General features: G+C 40.5%; 1 protein-coding gene across 2 annotated transcripts in view; it reads left to right on the forward strand.

The window, feature by feature from the left end:
- The window catches only part of LOC109562158 (uncharacterized), a 446,088-nt gene extending 439,169 nt beyond the window's left edge, over positions 1–6,919 (forward strand). For both annotated transcript variants that reach the window (XM_070792111.1, XM_070792110.1), the window contains 2 exons: positions 5,083–5,283; positions 5,378–6,919. The gene's annotated coding sequence lies outside the window, so the exon portion shown is untranslated. The remainder of the gene's footprint in view (positions 1–5,082; positions 5,284–5,377) is intronic.
- Positions 6,920–7,638: the final 719 nt, after the last annotated feature.

Consider the following 7,638-nt stretch of genomic DNA (forward strand, 5'->3'; position numbering starts at 1 on the left):
GGGAGAAATATCAATAACCTCAGGTATGCAGATGACATCACCCTTATGGCAGAAAGTGAAAAAGAACTAAAGAGCCTCTTGATGAAAGTGAATGAGGAGAGTGAAAAAGTTGGCTTAAAGCTCAACATTCAGAAAACGAAGATCATGGCATCTGGTCCCATCACTTCATGGGAACTAGATGGGGAAACAGTGGTAACAGTGTCAGACTTTATTTTTTTGGGCTCCCAAATCACTGCAGATGGTGATTGCAGCCATGAAATTAAAAGACGCTTGCTCCTTGGAAGGAAAGTTATGACCAACCTAGATAGCATATTCAAAAGCAGAGACATTACTTTGCCTACAAAGGTCCGTCTAGTCAAAGCTATGGTTTTTCCAGTAGTCATGTATGGGTGTGAGAGTTGGACTATAAAGAAAGCTGAGTGCAGAAGAATTGATGCTTTTGAACTGTGGTGTTGGAGAAGACTCTTGAGAGTCCCTTGGACTGCAAGGAGATCCAACCAGTCCATCCTAAAGGAAATCAGTCCTGAATATTCATTGGAAGGACTGATGCTGAAGCTGAAACTCTAATACTTTGGCCACTTGATGTGAAGAACTGACTCATTTGAAAAGACCGTGATGCTGGGAAAGATTGAAGGCAGGAGGAGAAGGGGACAACAGAGGATGAGATGGTTAGATGGCATCATCGACTCAATGGACATGAGTTTGAGTAAACTCTGGGAGTTGGTGATGGACAAGGAGGGCCTGGCCTGCTGCAGTCCATGGGGTCACAAAGAGTTGGTCACAACTGAGTGACTGAAGGAGTTAACACTAAGGACAGAACTGAGGGAGTTAACACCAAGGACAGAAACTAATCATCATAAATGGAGAAAAACATTATCCAAAGTGATTTAAAGCAAAAGCACAGAATAACATAAACTTGGTAATTAAATTTGGGGATTGGAAATGCAACTACTGCCCAGTAGCCCTTGGATTACAAGGTGACAAAACTCTAGAAGACAAGAAATGCTCATTCTTATTTAGATGTGTCTCAAGACATGTTTCACCTTCAACTTAGAAATAATTCATGAAGTCCTTCTAATACTCGATAAAGTGTGTACTTGGGTCCTATGTCTACCTCACTTTATGTCCATGACACCATACCCTTCTAGTCCTCCACATCTCTGACTTTTCCATTTCTGTATCCTTTATCCAGGCCTGAACCATTGGTATTTTCTAGAGCTTCATCATTGATTCCCAGATCTGCTCTTCTTACAAACTCTTGCAGAGTAGCTCTTCATTCATGCTTTTCAACAGATGCCCAAGTACAGCATCCTTTGCGCCAGGTACAGTACCAACCATCCTTGAAGGTTAACTCCTGATCATCCCACAAGCTAATGACACCCAACTCTCTGAAGTCCAGACCTCTTCCTTCAGATTCAAACTTGGACATTCACATGGTAGGTACTTTATAAAGAATTCTTGATCCATGAATAAATGAACGAATGCTTTTCCCTTAATGTTGCAAGTTCAACATACGTCACAATGAAATCTTCTTCCTGCCTGATCCTGTTACTACTTGTATTTGGTAATTCCCTCAGGGATAGAAACCTCAGGTTTATGCTTGCCGCCTCCTTCTTGGCTCCTTCACCCTCAGTTCAGTTCAGTTCAGTTGCTCAGTTGTGTCCAGCTCTTTGAGACCCCACGGACTGCAGCACGCCAGGCCTCCCTGTCCATCACCAACTCCTGGAGTTCACTCAAACTCATGTCCATTGAGTTGGTGATGCCATCCAACCATTTCATCCTCTGTCGTCCCCTTCTCCTCCTGCCCTCAATATTTCCCAGCATCATGGTCTTTTCCAATGAGTCAGCTCTTTGCATCAGGTGGCCAAAGTATTGGAGTTTCAGCTTCAACATCAGTCCTTCCAATGAACACCCAGAACTGATCTCCTTTAGAATGGACTGGTTGGATCTCCTTGCAGTCCAAGGGACTCTCAAGAGTCTTCTCCAATGCCACAGTTCAAAAGCATCAGTTCTTCTGCACTCAGCTTTCTTTATAGTCCAACTCTCACATCCATACATGACCACTGGAAAAACCATAGCTTTGACTAGACGGACCTTTGTAGGCAAAGTAATGTCTCTGCTTTTTAATATGCTATCTAGGTTGGTCATAACTTTCCTGCCAAGGAGTAAGCGTCTTTTAATTTCATGGCTGCAATCACCATCTGCAGTGATTTTGGACTCTTTGATTTTGGATTCCTTTGCAATAAGTTTTACTAATTTTAACTCAATATTTCTTCTACTTGTCTCCTTCTCCTTCATCTCCACTCCTCCTGTCCTAATTCAGACTTGTAGCACCTTCTACTTGGACGCTTCCATAGCCTCCCTACTCATCTGTCTGCCTCTAAATGTGTCCATATAGCATCACACTCCCCTCTTCAGTGACTCTCTGTTGCCTATAAACAAAGCTCATACTCCTTAAAATGCCAAATAAAGTTCCCTGTGTCCTGCTCTCTGCCTCTCTTTCCAGTCTTATCTTGAACATGGTTTGGCTTGAGTGTTTATTATTTCTTGCACACCAGCACCCAGATTCATGGCTTTGCTCATGCTCTACTTCCTGTCTGGAATATGACCTACCCTGTACTCCCATTTCTGCACATTATTTATGCTTCCAGTGAGATATCATATTCTCTGGAAAACCTTGTCAACCCTCCTTAGACGGATCTGGGTGCCCTCTAGCTGGCTTCCATAGCACGGTGGCCATCCCGCCATCATTACATGATTAACATCAGATCCTCTTACTTCAACCTGGACTCCTGTGTGAGTTCCTTGAAGATATGGGCATGTCTTGTTCATCCTTGATTCCTCAGTGCCTACCCACTACCTGAAACACAGTAGGATTTCATGTCTGCTGAAGGACTATATTTTAAGTGGAGCAGGTATATTAGCCTTGGTACTTTTATAGTGTGAAAAAAAGCACTCCCTAAAATACTAAAAGCTAGAGGATATGCTATCCAAGACCGAGATCAAGGGTTATCAGTAGAAACTTGGAGGTAATCTAATTTGCATTTTCTGGCCCAAAAGATTAACTCCAGGCAAATACTAAAGACCCTAAAATATTAATATTTATGCTGATTTGATACCATGGGATCTGCTGCTGCTGCTAAGTCGCTTCAGTCGTGTCTGACTCTGTGAGACCCCATAGACGGCAGCCCACCAGGCTCCACCGTCCCTGGGATTCTCCAGGCAAGAACACTGGAGTGGGTTGCCATTCCCTTCTCCAATGCATGAAAGTGAAAAGTGAAAGTGAAGTCACTCAGTCATGTCCAACTCTTAGCGACCCCATGGACTGCAGCCTACCAGGCTCCTCCATCCATGGGATTTTCCAGGCAAGAGTACTGGAGTGGGGTGCCATCGCCTTCTCTGACCATGGGATCAGGGAATGGCAAATTTAAAACATCAGATATTTCTCTAACTTAAACAGTTCATTTACTTATAGTCAGATATTTTAAACCTTTTCCTGAATTTTCAGACTAATACTTTCTAAGTTAATCTGAAATCCATTCAGATTATCAACCAGTTGTAGCAGAGTGAATTGTGGGGAAAAGATGGAAATAAGATGAGAAGAGGTATTCTGGGTCAGATCATGCTTTTGCTTTTACTTTGGTAAGATGGAAAACTGTTGGAGAGTTTTGATTAGAGGAGATTATTGATGAAATTTTATGCTCTGATAGGATCACTCTGGCTGCTTGGAGGAGGCTTTAACTATAAATAGGCAGCATGGGCAGAAGCCAAGAGACTAGTTTTAGAACTGTTGTCATTCTAGGCAAAAGATAATGGTGACTTGGACCAGGGTGGTGGCCAGGAGGCAGAAAAGTAGGCAGATTATAGGTGTATATCAAAGACTCAGCCAAAAGAATTTGCCGGTAATTGGACGTGGATTGTAGAGAGGGGAAAAAATGGATAATTCCAAGGATTTGGGGTTGAACAACTGCAAGAATGGATTTGCTATTAGGAGGAGCAGGTTTAGGGGAAAAAATCAGGAGTTCAGTTCTGGTCCCTTTTTCTGTTTATGTCTGTTAGATGTACAAGGGGGGAATACTGAACAGCTGAGTTGTGGGTACCTGTCTGGAGTTCAGAAGGGAGATTAAAGGGTGGATAGATATTTGAAGGTTTTAGCCTACAGATGGTATTTGCAGACATAAGGCAGGTAGGGGTCATCTAGGAAGTGTGTAAGGAATAGAGGTTTGAGGACCAACTTGGAACTGTCTGGTGTTCAGAAGTTGGGAAAACGAGGAGGAATCAGCAAAGGAGGCCAAGGTGGAGGGACCAATGAGAAAGGAGATCCAAGAGGCAGTGAGTGGGTGGTGACCCAGGGGTCAAGTGAAGACAGATTATTGTGCCTCAGATAAAAAACAACCTACCAAATTCTAATTTACCCTAAGTCTCAGTGGATAGTGTCTTTCTGTGTGTGTACACGTGTGTGTCTGTGTGTGTGCATATAAATTTTTGGCTTGAGGTCACTCAGCTACTATATATTTCCTTTGTTCCCCAACCCCCCAACCCCCCACAGGGATTCTGAGTCCCATGTAGTTCTGGACTTCATTACTGAGTCTATGTGGTCATGAATTTTACTAGTTCTCTTTTCCTCTTGTGGTAACTGCAAGATCAGTTCACCTTCGTTTCTACACTTCTAAGGAAAATCTAAAGCCCTGAGCACCTGCTGGGGCTTCCCATTTATAAAATCACTCATTCATTCACCAAATAGTTACTGGGAATTTACAAGACACAGGCACTGTTCTAGGCCCTGGATTTATAGCTGTGAACCACTGAGTCCCAGCACTGTCTATGCCAACAAAGAGCTTACATTCTAGCAGAGGGGGTAGGAGTGGAAGAGAGGGAGATGATGTGTGTGGGGTCAACAAATAAACAAAATAGCTTCAAATTGTTATGTCTACACTGAAGGAAACAATCAGGAGTCTGATATGTAGAATAATAGTGCAGACTAAGTTTGGGGACTATTTTCCACTAGGACAGCAGGGAAGCTTCTCTAAACTCGAAGATCCTGATGGTTCCAAAGTAACCAGCAGATCTATTTCTTTTTAGAATCCTGAATTGAACTTGAGGCTCTTGTTAGAACAAGGGAGGAAGCCTACCTCCAGTTCCATCTTCATGCAAGCATCTGCCCTCAACAGTTTACAGGAGTAGGCTGAAAATCAGTTCTTTTATAATTTTATCTAACGTCTGCCAGAAGAAACAGAAGATTATAAAAATGAGACTTATCAAAGTTCATCTTCCAACAAAGAGGTTAGTAACCATTTAATTTTTACTTATTTGTTAATTTTATTTCCCCCCTCACCATTTAATTTTTAATATTTATCTATTTATTTGGCTATACCAGGTGTTATTTGAGGCATGTGAGATCTAGCGTCCTGATCAGAGATTGAACCCTGGCCTTGGGAGTGTGAAGTCTTAGCCACTGGACCACCAGGGAAGTCCCTGATGCTGCTGCTGCTAAGTTGCTTCAGTCGTGTTCGACTCTGTGCGACCCCAGAGATGGCAGCCCACCAGGCTCCCCCATCCCTGGGATTCTCCAGGCAAGAACACTGGAGTGGGTTGCCATTTCCTTCTCCAATGCATGAAAGTGAAAAGTGAAAGGAAGTCGCTCAGTCATGTCCGACTCTTAGCGACCCCAGGGACTGCAGCCTACTAGGCTCCTCCATCCATGGGATTTTCGTAGTTACCATTTAATTTAGCTAAAATTTTTTGGGGAACACAATACAGTGCAGACAGTGGTCTAAGTAAGCTTTTAATATGCATCCTAACCTTTAATCTTCACAAAATTCCTTGAGGTTGATACTATTATTATCCCCATTTTACACTTAAAACTCTTGAGGCTTGGATGAACTACCTCACTGTCTAAGGTCACACAGTCAGCAAGTGACTTCAGTTAAAACCCATGTCTGTCCAGTGTTCAAGATTTTGCTTTCGGCATAACTTTGAAAAAGATGATTTGAAGACATTCTTAACTAGATTTTAAGTACTACAATCCTCATCTTCATAAAATTTTGTTAGATAAGAAAGAAAATAACACGCTTTGAAGTGCTAGGATTTCTCCATAGTGGAATAAACTTTGGGATATTTCAGTGACCAACTTGTTTTCAGTGGTGTCAAGCAAATGCCATCCTAAAGTGGAAGTGTGTCAGATGGTGATTTCAAGTTTGAAAAAGCCCGACATTGTCTTTCAGGAATGCTATGAATAGAAATTGAAGGGAACTATCTGAACTAATAAAGATAAAAATATTTTTGGTAGGACATCAAATATTTAGGTCTTATTTCTTACTCAGCTCATTTAAAACCCACAAATTGAGTACTTTTAAGCAGGTATGGTAAATTGTGAGGTTTTTAAAGTTCACATAATAGAAATTCAAGTTATAATTTATTGAGCATTCATTGTGTGCCCCTTCAGTGTGCTTTGTATATTATTTCATTTGTTCTTAACTATACTTTTATGAGATGTTAATTATCAGTGCTATTTAAAAGATGAAGACATTGGGTCTCAGTTAAGTAACAGATTCAAATCTATGTGTCAAAGCCAGCATTAAAATCTAGGGATGGAAACCCCATGTTTCTTTTTTATAAGATCTTATTTCTTATTCAGGTTTCAGAAGGTATCTTTTCTTATTAGACTGTTTTCATTCTTTAAATAAGTGACCTTTGGGAAGTATCTTTATTCTCTAGTATTCAGTTTCCTTGCCTTTAAAGCAGTGTGATTGCACTGGATGTTTTCCATAATCTCTTTTCGTTCTAAAGCTCCATGGTTCTGTGACTCCATAAATAGCTCAGTTCAAAGATAATTCAATGGTGTTCAATGGGACTTCTGATTTTATTTTTTCAATTAAAAAAAATTGAAAACAGTAGGAAATTAAATCTTTTAAATCAATTTAGTAGATCTGTCTGCTATTTTCTCTTTTATACACATGGATATATTATTTGACCCTTTCCTCCTTGTCATTTATGATACTTTATCAGTAACAATAGCCCTAAAAAATAGATTCCAATTGCTTTCGCCAATTTATAGGTAGGGAAACAGGTTATTCCAGTGCTTCAGTTTGGGTTTTCTGAGGTCGTGGTCACTCAGTGATGAGGAAGGATTAGGACCTGTGTCTCTGATGTTTCTAGCTTTACTCTGTGTTTAGCCACTCATTCTTCCATTTGATTAGTCCAGAGGTCAGTATCCTATGGCTGATGGGACATAAGATTTCCAAATTTTAATTTGCCAAAGGATGTTTAAAAAGACTACAGCTACTATCTTTGCTTATTATTAAAAAAAATGAGTATACCAATACCAAATATATGGGAAGGACATATCTCAAAAAGCACTTATTTAAATGGAATACATGTAGCTTCATAAAAAATTCATTACACATTCACTTTTTTTTTTCGTTTCATGACAGAACACAGAAAACTTCTTTCTAGGCAGGCCCAGGTCATCAGGCCAGCTTTGGAAAGCAGAGGGGTTGTTCACACTGTCACTTTTTTAGACAAAACAACCTTTAAAAAATGTCTAGTTTGTACATGGAAAAATGCTAGTATTTTAATTTAAGAGTATTACAGCCACAAGTTTTATAAGTAAAATTTTTCTATACATGAGTTTTGGGT

This window comes from Bos indicus, chromosome 7 (assembly GCF_029378745.1).
Source record: "Bos indicus isolate NIAB-ARS_2022 breed Sahiwal x Tharparkar chromosome 7, NIAB-ARS_B.indTharparkar_mat_pri_1.0, whole genome shotgun sequence".
In the NCBI taxonomy this organism is placed as follows: Eukaryota; Metazoa; Chordata; class Mammalia; order Artiodactyla; family Bovidae; genus Bos; species Bos indicus.